The 17,076-nt window shown below is 40.7% G+C and overlaps 1 pseudogene; it reads right to left on the bottom strand.

The window, feature by feature from the left end:
* Positions 1–11,264: 11,264 nt before the first annotated feature.
* On the bottom strand, positions 11,265–12,694 carry LOC118979844 (serine/threonine-protein phosphatase 4 regulatory subunit 3B-like; annotated as a pseudogene).
* Between the last annotated feature and the right edge of the window lie 4,382 nt (positions 12,695–17,076).

Here is a 17,076-nt window from a genome sequence, read left to right as displayed (position 1 = left end):
GGGAACCTGTGGTGGTCCTTTTGCCTCTTTGACCCTCATTGCCTTTCACCTGCATGTAATGAGTGCCCCCTAAAATAAAGAACAGTTGATGGGAAGGTCCCCAAAAGCATTACAATAAAAATGACTTTGAGCTGAGTTTTGCATTCAACAATTCAAGTATCTGAGTACCTTATATGCTAGGTACTATCACAGACCCTAGGGACACAACAGTGAACAGCACACAGGCCATCTCCCATGGAGCTCATGGAATCATGGAGTAGACAGTTAAAAAAAGAAGTCACTAAAAGCAATGTGATAGGAGCTGCATAGAAGAAGTCAGTCACCCACAGATGTAGAGTACAGAATAGGGAATATAGTCAATAATAACGTAATAATGTATGGTGTCAGATGGATACTAGATTTGTTGAGGTGATCACTTACTAAGTTGTACAATGTCTAATCACTGGGTTATGCACATGAAACTAATATAATATTGTATGTCAACTATAATTGGAAAATACAAGTTATTTTTTAAAGATGTTATTTATTTTTAGAGAGGAGGAAGGGAGGAAGAAAGAGAGAAAGACATTGATGTGCAAGAGAAACATTGATTGGTTGCCTTTCACATACCCACAACCAGGGACCTGGCCACAACCCAGCTGTGGACTCTGACCAGGAATCCTACCAGTGACCTTGCGCTTTGTGAGACAATGCCCAACCAACTAAGCCACACCAATCAGGGCATAAAAATAATATTTTTAAAAATAAATAAATGACAGACACAGGAGGTTACTTAACCTAGTTTGGGGGAGGTGTGATTCATGAAAATCTTCTTGGAAGACATGACATGTAGACAGTTTCAATGGGTGAGCAGAAGTTAGCCAGTAAGCAGGTTGTGGGGTAGAGAGGTTTTCCCAGGCTGAGAGTACAATATAAACAAAGGCATGCTGTCAAACCAATGGGCTTACCTGCCATGTCAGAGAACTTACTTGCTAGAGAAGTACCTGTGATAATCAAAAAAGCATATTAAAATGTTTGAAGCTGGAGAATGGATGGCATTCACTCAACCATTTTTTTATTTCTTCAACTAATATTGAGAACCTACTCCATGTCAAACACTTGTATAGGCACTTGGAAAACAGCAGTGAACAAAAGAGGGAAAAAACTCCATCACCAATGAGCGTACATTGATGGTGCTCTAGAGAGGGAAATAAAGAAGCATATGTAGAAAAATATAGTATGTAGAAGGCAACCAAATACATGCAAAACCGTGGTAAGAGTCTTAGGGAAGACATAGGTAGGGTATAGTTGTAAATAGGGGGTTCAGGGCAGGTGTTCCTCAGACATTGACATGTGAACATGGACTAGAGGAAGAAAGAGTAAACCACATGGATGACTGAGGAAGAGCATTCCAGTCAGAAAGTATAGCTATTGCATATGTCTGGAGGCTGGGGCACACCAGGTCTATTCCAAGGAGCAAGGACAATGAGCCTGAAGCAGAATAATCAAGGGATAAAGTACTAGAGGGTGAAGTCAGAGGAGTAAATGGGCAGATGAGGTAAGGCTGAGAAGGTTGTAGCAAAGACATTGACTCTGAGTAAAAGTGGGAGCTATCAGAGGATCTTCTTAGATTTGACATATTTTAAAAGGGTCACTTAGGTGAGGTGCTAATAGAAGGTTGGGGCCACAGACCTGGGAAGAAGCAGTGAGATTCTTTATGAGGTTACTCTAGTCATGGTAGCAGTGGAGGAGACTGAAAGCATTTGGATGCTGGTTTCTTTTTGAAGGCAGACAGAACAGGATTTACTGATAGATCAGATGTGGACAGCTAGAGAACCAAATGTCAAGGATGACACCAATGTGTTTGGGTTAAACAACTGGCAAGACGGAGTTGCTGTTAACTGTGGTGATAAATGCTGTAGCTGGAATAGGGCAGCAATGTTCAACTGGTGTGCTGTGGCAGGCACGCTGGTGTGCTGCAAAACATGTTAAAACATGCAATACCTGACTTTTTTATAGGCAGGGCACTGATCTCTTCTCCCTTAGATTGTCAACTTAAAAAATGACAACAGCCAACGCAGCAATAGCTGTTCACTTTGAATGAATCAAAATTATACCTATTTTTTGTCAGATCAGCAAGAAATATTTTTTTTGGTGTGCCACAGAATTTTAGTAATTAGTTTATATGTGCTATGAGATGAAAAACACTGAAAATTACTGGAGATGTCTGTGATTGGGCATGTGGGGGGCTGGGTAAGGAGGAGCTCAGTTTTGTATAGTTATGGCTATTGGACATTCAAGTGTACATGCTGATTAGACAATTTGGATATGTGACCCTGGAGTTTAGGGAAGGGCCCAGGCTTTAGGTAGGCAGGCAGCCAGCCAGATAAATAGATATACATAGGTGATGATAGAAAGATGGATAGATAGATGATAAATAATAGATAGATAGATAGATAGATAGATAGATATAAAACCATGAACCACGAGACTGGACTGGGGAGGCAGATCAATTACTACATCAGTGTGATGAGAGCTATGGTGTGTGGGGTCCTGCCACAGGAGGAAGTACTCAGCTGATGAGGAGAACCCTAGGGTCACATAAAGTGGTCACAATAAAAATGATCTTAAAAAAATAAAATAAAAATGACCTTAAGAGGCGCCGTGCATTCAACAGTTAAAATATTTGAGTACTTACTGTGTTCCAGGACCTATTCCAGACACGGCAGTCACATGGACCGTGCCTCCATGGAGATCATCACCTTTACGGGGCAGACAGTCTCACGTGCCCGAAGTGTCTAATCAGAATATACACTTGCACGTCCAACAGTCATCTCAAAAGTGAATTCCTGACTCCCTGGACCCACCACCACCACCCAAATCTGTTCTCACTGTGGCATTTCCCACGTTAGTTATGGCACTTCTCTCTTGCCAGTTGTTCAGGCCAAAACCATTGGTGTCATTCTTTTGTTTCTAACAGTCCACTTCCGATCCATCAGTAAAATCTTGTTGTCTCAAAACAAATCCAGAACGTGACCACTTCTCACCTCCTCTGCTGCTATGATTACTGCAAATAGTATCACCACTAATCTCCCAGCTTCCTCCTGACACCCCATCTCCTATAGTCTATCATCAACACAGAACCCTGAGGGTCCTAGGGAAGGGTCCTGGCTACAGGTGATTGGTTGGTTGATTAACTGATTGACTGATGTATATAAAACCATAAGACCAGATAAGGTCACAAAAGGAATGAGTATAAATGAAGGACCAAAGTATGGGAAGTGCTGTCACTTCCTTATGAAATGGTGGGGGGACTGTGGGCTGCCCCTGCCTCATTGATTCCTAAGGAAATCCAGGATGACTCAGCATTCCATCAAATGAGGAGGTGGTGGCAGGACTCCCTTCCTCTGCTAGGACCCCACTTGGTACAACGTGTTCATTACTAGCAGATGCAGAAAAGCCAGGATGGGAAGAAGCAGGAATGCGTCCTCCTCTGAATGGTGAGATTCTGTGCCTGAGGGATGGGGGCCTAGGCCCTAGTGTGGCCTCCAGGATGAGGAGGCACAAAGCCCAGGCCTGCTGAGCCAACACCCTCCAGGTGTTTTCCTAAAGCCTCCCCAAAGATCACTGGAGGTCTTGTGACAGGCACATCCTCCCTGCCTGGTGGGAGTTGGGCAGAGAGTCATGTGAAAGGATGCCCAGGAGAAGGAAAGTGATGCAGGCCGGTCACCAGAACATCAGGTGAGAAGCCAAGGTTAATGTGCACACATCCTGTCTTAGGCGTAGCAGGTCTTTCCCATGGCCCCCACAGGCTTCCACCTGCCCCAGCAGATTTCTATCTTGGAATTTCAGGCAACTGACCACCACCAATTGCCTGAGTTTTGTACCTGTTCACTCCACCCTAGTGAGAAGTCGTAGAATATGTGGAGCAAGTGAGTGTGTGAGACCCATTTCCTTGCTCTTGCTCAGTCCTGTCATGCCAGCCTCTTGCCAGCAGGGGACCCAGATTCTAGGAGGTTAAACTGAAACTCCCTGCCCTGCTAGAGTTCCCAGCCTGTTGAATGCTCAGGCTCAAGGGCTCAGTTATCTCTGCTTGTCCACTCAAAGTCTAGTCCCTTTTCTCTGTGGGCCTTTGAGTACAACACCCCCAGCTCCTAAATTCCCACATCTCTGAATCTTAACCTTCTTCCACAGCTTCATCTTATTTCGGCTAACCTTTCCATTGCCACCCTATTCTTGCCCTGTCCAGCCTGAATCCCTAGGAAGATGTTATAATATACGAATACAAGGTCTGCCCAGACAGTATCCAGCTGTGTAATATGAAAAATAGAGACATTCACTGAAGAAGATACAAGATACAAGAAACATTGTATGCAGGACAATGATGCCTCAGTCCTCTTCAAAGTAGGCACCTTGGGACCTCACACGGTTCTCCCAAGTGCCATCAGCTGCCCTGCTGTATTTTCCTAAATTTCACTGACAGTCTGAAATCTCTTCCCTTTCAAAGGTGATTTTAGTTTTGAGAAAAGCCAGAAGTTGCAGGGCGCCAAATCTGGGCTGTAAAAGGGCTGAGTCACCTGGGTGATTTGATGTTACCAAAAAAACTCTGCACGAGACTTGATGCATGAGTAGGTGCATTGTCGTGATGAAGCCGACAGTCACCAGGTACCCATAGCGGCAGCCTTCTGAATCATGTGACTTGTTTCTGTGGAGGAATGTTCAAGCTTAATGAAAAATGTGATGCAGATTCATTGCTCTACTTGCTTAGTCATTGTGAATGCAACACCACACAGTACACACGCTCACTCAACAGCATCTACCGCCCACTGACTAGTACAGTGAAGTCACTGTTGTTCACACATGCGCATTTCAGCCCACTTTCCTTGGCTGCCAGGTTACATCGATGTTGCACAAACTGTTCTTGTTATATTAATAATGGCTGGACTTTTTCCGTACAGACCTCATATAGTGAAAAAGCAAGTTACAAAAATATTTCTGTTTTAGTATAATGTTTGAAATAGTAAGAATATTTTTAGAGAAGCTTTAGGTTTGCAGAAATATTGAACAGTGAGTACAGAGAGTTTCCATATACCCATTTCCTGCCATTAGACACATACAGTTTCCTGTATTGTTAATATCTTGCATTTAGTGTGGTATGTTTGTTACAATTGCTGAGCTAATGCTGATACATTATTATTGTTAGAGTTAATAGTTTACAGTAGGGCTCACTTTTGTGTTGCTCATGCTATGGGTTTTGGCCAATGTATAGTGACATGCATCCACCATTACAATGTCACAGAGAAGAGTTTCACTGCCCTAAAAATACCCCATGTCCCACCTCTTTATCCCTTTGTCCCTTCACTCGATCCCTGAAACCCACTGATTGTTTTTTTATTGCAGAAAATATAAACAATATGAAGTTTACAATTTTAACCATTTTCAGTGTTCAATTCAGTAGCATTAAGTACATTCCCAATGTTGAATACACCACAATCTCCAAAATGTTTCATGAACCCAAACAATTTAAACAATAACTCCCCATTCCCCGACCCTACCCCAGGACCTATTAACTTCTATTTTACTTTTTGTCTCTATTAATTTCCCTATTTTAGGTACTTCATATAAGTGGAATTGTGCAATATTTGCCCTTTCGTGTCTGGCTTTTTTGCTTAATGCAATGTGCTCAAGGTAAATCCATGTTATAGCATATATCAGAACTTAATTTATTTTTGTGGCTCAATAGTATTCCATTACGTGGATATGTCACATTTTGTTTATCCGTTCATCTGTTGATGGACACTTTGGTCACTTCAACCTTTTGGCTACTGTGAAAAATACTTCTATAAACATGGTGTGTAAATATGTTTTGAGTCCCTGCTTTCCATTCCTTTGGGTATATACTTAGGAGAGGAATTGCTGGATCATATGGTAATTCTGTGTTTAATTTTCAGGGGAATCACTTCCAATTGTTTTTCACAGCAGCGGCAACATTTTATATTCCCAGCAACAATGCATAAGGGTTCCAATTTTTCCAGATCCTTGCAAACACTTGTTCTCTCTCTTTTTTAAAGAATAATAGCCATGCTAATGAGTATGAAATGTTATCTCATTATGGTTTTGATTTGCATTTCTTTTTTAAAATATATTTTATTAATTATGCTATTACAGTTTTCCCATTTCCCCCTTCATTCCCCTCCAACCTGCATAACCCCTCCCACCCACATTCCCCCACTTTAGTTCATGTCCATGTGTCATAAGTTCTTTAGCTTCTACATTTCCCATACTATTCTTGCCCTCCTCCATCTATTTTCTACCTACCATCTGTGCTACTTATTCTCTGTACCTTCTCCCCCTTCTCCCCCTCTCTCCTCCACCCACTCCCCTGTTGCTAACCCTCCATGTGATCTCCATTTCTGTGGTTGTTTCTGGTCTAGTTGTCTGCTTGGTTTGCTTTTGTTTTAGGTGTGGTTGTTAATAACTATGAGTTTGCTGGTTTTTTACTGTTCATATTGTTCATATTTTTTATCTTCTTTTTCTTAGATAAGTCCCTGTAACATATCATATAATAATGGCTTGGTGATGATGAACTCCTTGAACTTGACCTTATCTGAGAAGTGCTTTATCTGCCTTCCATTCTAAATTATAGCTTTGCTGGATAGAGTCATCTTGAATGTAGGTCCTTGCCTTTCATGACTTGGAATACTTCTTTCCAGTTCCTTCTTACCTGCAAGATTTCTTTTGAGAAATCAGCTAATAGTTTTATGGTAATTCTTTTGAGGGTAACTGTCTTCTTTTTTCTTGCTGCTTTTAAGATTCTCTCCTTATCTTTAATTTGGCTAAAGTAATTATGATGTGCCTTGGTGTGTGCTTCTTTAAGTCCAACTTGTTTGGACTCTCTGAGCTTCCTGGACTTCCTGGAAGTCTATTTCCTTTGCTAGATTGGGGAAGTTCTTCTTTATTATTTGTTCAAATAAGTTTTCCACTTGTTGCTCTTCCTTTTCCTTTTCTGGTACCCCTATAATTCAGATGTTGGAATGTTTAAAGATGTCCTGGAGGTTCCTAAGCCTCTCCTCATTTGTTTGAATTCTTGTGGGGTTTTTTTGTTCTTTTCTGTTTGGTTGTTTCTTTCCTCCTTCTGGCCCACTCCATTGATTTTAGTCCCAGTTTTCTTTCCATCACTATTGGTTCCCTATGAATTTTCCTTCACTTCACTAGTGTAGCCTTCATTTGTTTCATCTAATTTGTGACCAAAATCAACCAGTTCTGTGAGCATCCTGATCACCAGTGCTTTGAACTGTGCATCTGATAGGTTGGCTATCTCTTGGTCACTTAAAAGTATTGGCTCTGGGGCTTTGATCTGTTCTTCCATTTGATCCATTTTGGTGGGGGGAGGGCTCTGGTCATGCCTGTTACATAGTAAGGTGTGGAGCTTTAGGTGTTCACCAGAGTGGGGTGACCCAGATGCTGGGTTGTGACACTGTATGTGGGGGAGGGGTCAGAGAGGGAACAATAGCGCTTGCTCTGCTTCCTCCTGGATCCCAGTCTCCTCTGCTGCTTCCCACAAGCAAACTGGACCCTTCTGGTGCTAGTTTCTGGGTGGGTGGGCTTGTGTATGTTCTAGGATCCTGTGGGTCTCCCCAACGAATTCCCCTGTGAGGCTGGGAGTCTCTCCTGGCACCTCAACCCCCACACGTGTTTTCAATTGGTGCTTTTAGGCTTTATTTCCTGGCGCTGGGGCCCTGGGTTGCATGGTCTGTCTCACTGCCTGTTTTTGCCTGGTTTATCTGTGCATGAATGTGTGGCCGCAGTCTGCCAGCCACCTTGTGTGCCTCACTGGGTTTGCTTCTTGCCTCCCTGCGTCCAGGGTCTGCTAGCTGCTGCCTGTGTGCCTGGGGTCTGCCAACTGCCACTTTTTCCTGCTGTGACCCCTCTCCACCAGCCACCAACCCCATCCCTCTTACCAGTCTGGATGAATGACTGTCAGACTTCCATACAGTTTAATTTGCTGTCTGTTGGTTGTCCCTTTGTTTCTAATTTTTTGTTGTCTTTAATTTTGGTTGTGCAAGGAGGCACAGTGTGTCCACCGATGCCCCCATCTTGGCTGGAAGTCCTGATTTGCATTTCTTTAATGACTAATTACATTGAGTATCTGTTTATGTGTTTATTGGCCATTTATATATTTTCTTTGAAGAAATGTCTACTTAAGTCTATTGCCCATTTTAAATTTTTTGGCTTGTTTTTATTTTGTTAGTCTTTGTTTGTTGTTGACCACTAATCTTTCTATTGTCTTCGTAGTTTTGCCTTTTCCAGGACATTTTAGTATTGGAATCATATACTATATAGTCTTTTCAGATTGGCTTTTTTCACTTAGCAATACGTATTTCTTCCATGTCTTAAAGAGATTGCTAGCTCATTTCTTTTTAATGCTGTATGATATTCAGCATTATAGATTTACTAGAGTTTTATTGTTCATTCACCCATTGAAGTATATATTGGTTGCTTCTAAGGTTTGGCAATGATAAGTAAAGCTGTTATAAACATTTGAATGCAGGGTTTTTTTGTGTGCACATGTTTTCAGTAAATTTGCATAATAGAAAGAAGCACAAATGCTGGATTGTGTGGTAAGAGTATTTTGATTTTGTAGGAAACTGCCGAACTGTTTTCCAAAAGGGCAATACCATTTTGCATTCCCACCAGCAATGTGTGAGAGTTCTTGTTGCTCCATGTCCTCACTGACATTTGGTGCTGTCAGGGTTCTAGATTTTTGCCATTCTAATAGGTGTGCAGTGATCTCTCATAGTTGCTTTAACTTTCCATTTTCTAATGCCATATGATGTTGCCTATCTTTTGATATGCTTACTTGCCATTTGTAAATATCTGATGAGTGTTCAGGTCTTTTGACCATTTTTAAATTGTGTTGTTTATTTTCTTATTGTTGAATTTAAGAGTTCTTTAACAGTCCTTTATCAGGTAGGTGTTTTGCAAAGATTTTAAGTGTGGATTCTCTTTTCATTTTCTTACCAGTTTCTTTTGGAGAGCAGAAGTTTTTTAACTTTAATGAAGTCCAACTTAACTATTTTTTTGTGTGGATTGTGCCTTTGGTCATGTATCTAAAAAGTCATCACCAAACCCAATATAAAGTTTCCTCGTAATCTCATTCTTGAAAGAAAAAAAGGTATGTATGGCTTTATTTTCATCTATTGTTAATCTGCACTTTCTAATTTTCTTACATTGCAAATTAATTATACATTTTATTGTATAGTAAAAAAATCCCAGGGTTGGCAACATAGTGGGTTATTTTAGTTTTATATATAAAACTCTGTGGCCCAGGAAACAGCTTTACTAGTCTGGCTTTCATTTTCTACATTGGTGAGCATTGCAACACAGCATCGGTGTTCCCGTTCTGTCATAAGCATCTAGAATGCTCATGGTGGTTTTTTTTTAATTATTTTAATGGGCCTTTTTGGATCATCCTGCCAAGGGGTATGTAACCACAGGGTAGGGGAAGAGTGTGTGTGTGTAAGCTTTTTAAAGGCTATTCGCCTAGAAATTTCTCTCTCTCTTTTTTAACCACTCAGACTGTATTCTCTCACCCAAAAGTTTCTTGAAATGAGAGGTGGGCCTATGGTCCTCAGACATTGCCCACATGCCTCACACCTCAGAGACACAGCTATGCTCTATGGTTAGGTGGGAAAGCAAGTCCCTAACTTGCAGTGAGAGGAACAGGCCCACCACACCAAGGAGAATGCAAAACTGACACACACTCTTCACTATGGACCTTCCTCATGAGCAATTACCATATCCAAGGCCACAGTATGTTCCTCAGAAAACTTTTATGGTTTGGCTTTCAAATTTTTTGACTGTGACCCATAAAAAAATATAGTTTACAATGTGACCCTGTACATATATGGTTATGAACACATGTTCATAGATTGGTAACTGCACCCAAAGTTTTGTGAAACCATCCTAAGTAGTAGATATGATGCTCCCTGAGATTATTTATTCTCCCTATTTCATGAAAATGATTCTGACAGTGACTGTCTAAAATAATTTCCTGACTTTCTGATGGGTCTGGATCTATAATTTGAAACACATAGCTTAAGGATCATTTTACATTTTTAAGTTTTTTTACTATATTTTATCACTTATGCTATTACAATTGTCCTATTGTTTTCTCCCCTTTGTTTTCTTCTGCCCTGTAACCCCCCTCCCACCATGATTCCCACCTTAGTTCATGTCCATGAGTCATACATATAAGTTCTTTGCCTTCTCCATTTCCCATACTATTCTTAACCTCCCCATGTCTATTTTGTACCTACCAGTTATGCTTCTTATTCCCATACCTTTCCCCCCATTCCCTCTTCCCCTTCCCCACAGATAACCCTTCATGGGATCTCTATTTCTGTGAATTTGTTCCTGTTCTAGTTGTTTGCTTAGTTCATTTTTGTTTTTGTTTTTTAGGTTTGGTTGTTGATAGTTCTGAGTTTGTTGTCATTTTATTGTTTTTATTTTTGGTCATCTTTTTCTTAGATAAGTCCCTTTAACATTTCATATAATAAGGGCTTGATGATGATGAACTTCTTTAATTTGATCTTATCTGGGAAGCACTTTATCTGCCCTTCCATTCTAAATTTTAGCTTTGCTGAATAGAGTCATCTTGAATGTAGGTCCCTGCCTTTCATGACTTGGAATACTTCTTTCCAGTTCCTTCTTACCTGCAAGATTTCTTTTGAGAAATCAGCTAATAGTTTTATGGTAACTCTTTTGTAGGTAACTGTCTCCTTTTCTCTTGCTGCTTTTAAGATTCTCTCCTTATCTTTAATTTGGCTAAAGTAATTATGATGTGCCTTGGTGTGTGCTTCTTTAAGTCCAACTTGTTTGGACTCTCTGAGCTTCCTGGACTTCCTGGAAGTCTATTTCCTTTGCCAGATTAGGGAAGTTCTCCTTCATTATGTTTTCAAATAAGTTTTCAATTTCTTGCTCTTCCTCTTCTTCTTCTGGCACCCCTATGATTCAGATGTTGTAATGCTTGAAGTTGTCCTGGAGGTTCCTAAGCCTCTCCTCATTGTTTTTGAATTCTTGTTTCTTCATTCTGTTCTGATTAAATGTTTATTTCTTCCTTCTGGTCCAAACCATTGATTTGAGTCCAGGTTTCCTTCCCTTCACTGTTGGTCCTCTGTGCATTTTCCTTTATTTCACTTTTCATAGCCTTCACTTTTTCCTCTATTTTGTGACCATCCTCAACCAATTCTGTGACAATCCTGATTACCAGTGTTTTTTTTCTTTCATGTGTGATGTTCCACACAAAATATAAGTAGCTCTAAAATTAAGGCAAGCAGCTGTGCTGTTTGATAATTATCAGGACAAATCGTGCTGTTTTTGTTAGGTCTGACTATGTTATCCTTTTCACATCTGTCTTCTGAATTATTTGTCAAAAGTGGTGCCATGAGGACATGCATACAATGGCTATAGAAGAAATTCACAAATTCACTTTTTTCAGTTTTATCGTCACTCTGCTGGGCTTCTTGCATGACAAATTCTTGAACCATGGGTGGACTAAATTCTACTAAATAAGAAAATATGTCTGTAGCAGCCAATCTGAGTTGCAAATCATCCATGGCCATTACAATTTCAAGAGCAGAAAGAATCCCCAATTTTCCAAAGCTTTGAGAAATGTACCCCTGTTTTGGGGTTGTAATGTCTGAGAAATGCACAAAATTCCTTGAAAAAATTAACCAATTCACACCATTTATCATCATCTGTGGCCTTATCTGTTAATTATGCAAAAACTTCAGAGAAAAATTTCTCATCTTCCTGCAACATGCTATTTCAATTTTGTTGAAGAAAATAAAAGAAAACAAAAACAGATGGCATAGGCAAAATGATGTCCTGAATGTACCGTACCCTGTAAGTCTGGTGTACCTTTTGCCTTCGTTCCGAGTCTGTTACCTGTATAACTTCCTTAAACTTTTCAGTTTTGGTCAGGAATTCTCCATGCCTTTTTGGCTGAGCCATAGCAGGGTGATATTGAAGGAATCCCATGACATCCATGATATACTCATCAGAAAACATTACTTCAAACAGAGTTGCCTTATTTAGACATAGGATTCCTCTAATAATTTCATACAAATGGTGTAAGCCTTCCGTGTTTTCTAGGTTCTCACGAGCTTGGAACAGCTGCAGCAGTTTTTTAATATAGCCTTCATTTTCCAAGGCCAGAGCCAGCTTTTCCCTATGGATAGGTGAGGAGAGCACTGAGGTAACTAAGTCAGCAATCTCTTCAAGTTTATTGAGTTCACATGCAGGCGGGTCAACCGGATGAATGGTTTTAGGCATTTCTTTAAATCATTCTTCTAATTCATCAGTGAGGTCCTGTGTGACTTCCACTGATGGATCCTTACCTTGAACAATTTTTTCCCTAGATCTCATCATGACCAGCTTTTTCTTGAAAACTTAGAGCCAGATCATAGTTTTCAGCTTCTGAGAAAACAATTAATGTATCCTGTTGTTTCTGATATGCAGTGTTTGGATTTATCTTTGATTCCAAGAGTGGGGATCTTTCGGACTCTTGCCTGAACCAGCAGCAACATCTCCTTGAGCTCCTCCACACAAGTGAAAGAGACAGCCTCGTGCCTCAGTCATCCCATTGCCCATCATCACATTGCCAGTCTTCATTCGGAGTGTAGGCCTTCACTCACCACCATGTATCCGACATTGTGGCTGCTGTCCCCTTTGCTTCGGCCACTGCCTCCACATTCACCTTGTCCACACCTCCCACTCCTGAGAGATGGTAGCAGCAGCGGCGGCAGCAGCTCTAGCTCAGCCCAAGTTCACCATAGCTCCCACGGTTCAGCCATAGGAAGGGGCAACAAATACCACCAAGACCTCTACAACCAGAGTTCTGGTTACCTCTCACTTTACCCCTCCACATACCCACACTCCCCTTTCCTTCCCCCACAGAGCTCACTTGCTCTCTGGCTGCTGTAGTAAATACTACACATCTGCCATCTTGTAACCCAATTCTGTCTTTTTCTTCCTTCTCCAGCAGGTTTGCATGGGCTGTCCTAGCAAGGGCTACAGTGGCTGGTGAGGCCAACTCTGATTACCAGTGTTTTGAACTCTATGTCTGATAGGCTGGCTATCTCTTCATTGCTTAGTTGTATTTTTTCTGGAGCTTCAATCTGTTCTTTCATTTGGGCCATAATTTCTTTGTCTTAGTGTGCTTGTTATGTAGTGAGGGGCAGAGCCTGAAGTATTTGCCAGGGTGGAGCAACTTACCTCAATTCACTGTGGCACTGAATATGTGGGGGAGGGGTCTGAGAAGAAACAATGCTTCTGGCTCAGCTCTCTGTGGGCTTTCAGTCACTTCCCTGGCCACCTACCCACAAGCAAATTGAGACCTTCTGGTGCTGATACTCGGGTAAGTGGGTTTGTGTACATCCTAGGACCCTGTGGGTCTCTCCAATGGAATCTCCTGTGAGGCTGGGAGTTCCTCCTGCTTCCTCAACCCCCACAGGTTTTTCAGTCAGAGGTTTTGAGGCTTTATTTCCCCTAAGCTGGAACCCTCAGTTGTGTGGTCTGCCTCACTCCCCAGTTGTTCCTCCCAGTTTATTTGCACACAAATGTGGGACCACCTGCTCCACCAGCCACCACCTTGCCTGCCCTGGTCCTCCAGCTTCAGCCTTGCAGAGCATCCTCTCCACCCCAGCTGCCCATCTCCACCCCTCCCACCGGTCTGGGTGAGTATTTCTTCTTTAACCCCTTGGTTGTTGGACTTCCAAACAGTTTGATTTTATGTCAATTCTGTTTTTTTGTTTTTAAATGTGTCTCTGTCCTTCGTTTGGTTGTGCAAGGAGGCAAAGTGTACCTACCTATACCTCCATCTTGGCTGGAAGTCCGGATCTCTCTCGTTTCACATTTTTGATTAAAGAACCATGTTCTTTAATCAAAAGAACCTTGTCCTTTTCTCTTTTTTTAAGGTTTTACTTATTTATCTTTAGAGGGGAAGGGAAGGAGAGAAGCATCAATGTATGATTGCCTCTCGTGAGTCCCCTGCTGGGAACTGGCCTGCAACCCAGGCATGTGCCCTGACTGGGAATCGAACCACAATCGTGTGGTTCGCAGGCCCGTGCTCAATCCACTGAGCTATGCCAGCCAGGGCCATGCTTGTCCTTTTCTTTAAAAATTTTTAAAATTACAGTTAATATTCAGTATTACTTTAGATTACTTAATCTCAAGTAATCTAAAGTAATGGTTATAGTGATTAGACACATATAATTTACAAAGTTATCCCCCCAATAAATCTATTATCCACCTGGCACCATACATAGTTATTATAATGTTATTGACTATATTCCCTATGCTTTACCTTTTACCCCCATGCCTATTTTGTAACTTTTAATCCCTTCATCTTTTTCATCTAACCCCCAAACCCTGTCCCATCTAGCAAGCATCAGAGTGTTCTCTGCATTCACAAATCTATTTCTGTTTTGTTTGCTCATTTATTTTGTTCTTTAGATTCAACATATAAGTGAAATAACATGGTATTTGTCTTTCTCTGACTTATTTCACTTAGGAGAGAAGCCTATAGATCCATCCATGTCGTTGCAAATGGTATACACTTTTGTCTTTTTTTTTCCTTGGCTGTTTTAATCTTTTTTTTCTTTTTTAAAATTTTAATTGTTGTTCAAGTACAGTTTTCTGTCTTTTATTCCCATCTCAGCCCTCCCTGCTCCTTCCCATTTCCATCCCCCCAGTCTTTGTCAATGTGTCTTTTATACTTGTTCCTGTAAACCCTTCCCCTTTCCCCCTGAAATTCCCTCCCCTCTCCCCACTTTTGTCTTTTGATTTAAAGATAGTTACCTATGAAAGACAAGGACAACATTGTAGAGTATAAGGTAACATTTCCTTTGGCTGAAGTGATGTAAGAATAGAATTCTTAAGCTTGTCTTAAAAGTCCATGTGGTTGAAAGGTCTAGCAGAGATGGGCAGCTACTAATGTGCCTATGACTGAAGAAAACCATACTCTATTTGAGAGGCTGATTTTCTGACCTATGGACATATTTAAAACAACATTTTCTGGAGCCTCGTTTAGTGATTTAAAGGTGGGAATAACTTCAATAGGAATACAAAGTCTGGCGAAATGATTTTTAATGGTGAATTGACTGAATAACAATTATAATATGCATATTTATATTTGAAAAATGAACACTATAAACCATTACCTTTTTTTGTAACACAGACTACAAAACACCAGAGATTTACAGTATCTATCTTCTTGGTTCTCAGGGATACACAGAAGGTACCAGCTCTTCAAACCGTTTAGGGAACCCCCTGCCAGATGTTGTATTAGAAGTTTGGGGAACAGTCATAAGGATTTTTACATTAAAAAAAAACAGAGAAACACTGTCCAAAGACCTGATATAAACATACTTGTAAAATTAACTTTTCAAAAATGATTCCTTAGAGAAAAATTAGTAGTACGCATTTGGTTCTTTTTGGCTTTTTTGGACAACATGACAATTATTGAACAAAGACCAAATAATTAGGAGGATTACTCTGTAAGTGAACAGACTCATTAACAGTGTATCAGCAAACTTACCTCAGGCACCTTCTAATACACTATAGTCCTGCTACAACCATTAATCTCCATAAGGATAACAATCTCAACTGTTAATCTTATCATTGTAGTGGTTTTGGGAGTCTGTCTTTAAAGGAATTTTAATGAACCGAAGCTGACATCCATCAGTGAAGCAAACAAACAAACAAACAAACACAGCTTGCTTCTTCAACACCCCTGTCCCCACCCCCAAATCCCAACACTTTCCAAGCCTGACAGGCTCTAAGAGCACTTCCGTTCTCTTTACCTGAGGTGGCTCCACTTTCCAGGCCACTTTTCCCCCTCAAAAGGCAAATAGTGTAAAATAGAACCTTAAAATGAAAACATCAAAAATCCCAACAAGATCCCAAGTCATTTTGAATTGATATGGCTTTGATTTTGAGAGTAAAGTGTGAGGACACAGCAGAATTCAGTGTAGGGAATGAGGCCAACGCAGTTAGTGGTTAAAGGAGGAAAGGATCAAATCTATATACAAAAGACACCTTGGTTAAAAGTGAGTGTTCTTAAATATCTAACACCTGCCCATGGAATGTTTGAGAACTTAACAAAATCAGCTATCATTTCCAGAAAAACAAGTGGTATTGTTCAGTAACAAGTAAAAACAATGGCTGGGGAAGTCCTAGCAAATGTAATAGGACACTAAAAGGTATATTCACTGGGAAGGAAGAAATCAAACTCTCTTTGTTCACAAATGACAAAAATACCCCAAATAGCCACCCAACTTTGAAGGAGAAAGACAAAGTCAGAGGGACCAAAAGGGACATCTGGCCACATGAACTAGAGAAAATGAAAGCAGATGACAGCCTGAATCTTTCCTTAGTACTATTGCAGCAAAAAGGCTGTGTAGATGTGTTTGTAAGGTAGGAAGATATAAGTGGCAACTCAGGTTTTGTGTATTTGCGTGCCCTATTTCCCTGCAGAGAACTTGCTTATTTATAAGGGCAAAGGAGGAGCTGCTCTGCAGGGGGAGAATGGACAGACGAAATCAGAAGGCACAAAGGTAAATAACTGAGAAAGCCTAAGGAGCAGCCTCCTAATTGGCTCCAGGCAGAAGTGTCTCATCCTGTTAGGTTAAATACAAGTAAAAAGATGAGCTTTGCTTCCACTTAATTCTCAGTGTGAGAGTGAAAACTGTTTAGAAACGACTCTAAGATAAATAACAGCAATCTCCTGAGACATGAGAGGGCTTCATTAGGAAAAAAAACAAAGCAAAAGAAACCTCTGAAAGGGAGAATGGGTGGAAGAAACCGAAGAGGGTTCAAAAGGTGGAAAAGGAAACGCCAACTTTTCATTGAGATTAGGCAAGAGGAAGACAAATCTAGATGGTTATCATTGCCTTCCATAGAGCATGTGTTCTATGTATCTGTGTTGTATGAATGACACATCAATGCCTGGGAAACAGAAAATGTTTGAGATTATAGTATTAGTCCTGTTCCTTTTCATCAAAATGTTCCAGAAAGACTTATGAGAACAAATCT

Source organism: Sturnira hondurensis, unplaced genomic scaffold (assembly GCF_014824575.4).
Source record: "Sturnira hondurensis isolate 20B ecotype Veracruz unplaced genomic scaffold, ASM1482457v3 Scaffold0022566, whole genome shotgun sequence".
In the NCBI taxonomy this organism is placed as follows: Eukaryota; Metazoa; Chordata; class Mammalia; order Chiroptera; family Phyllostomidae; genus Sturnira; species Sturnira hondurensis.
The sequence above is the reverse complement of the archived record's forward strand: the minus strand, read 5'-3'. Positions and strand labels throughout refer to the sequence as shown.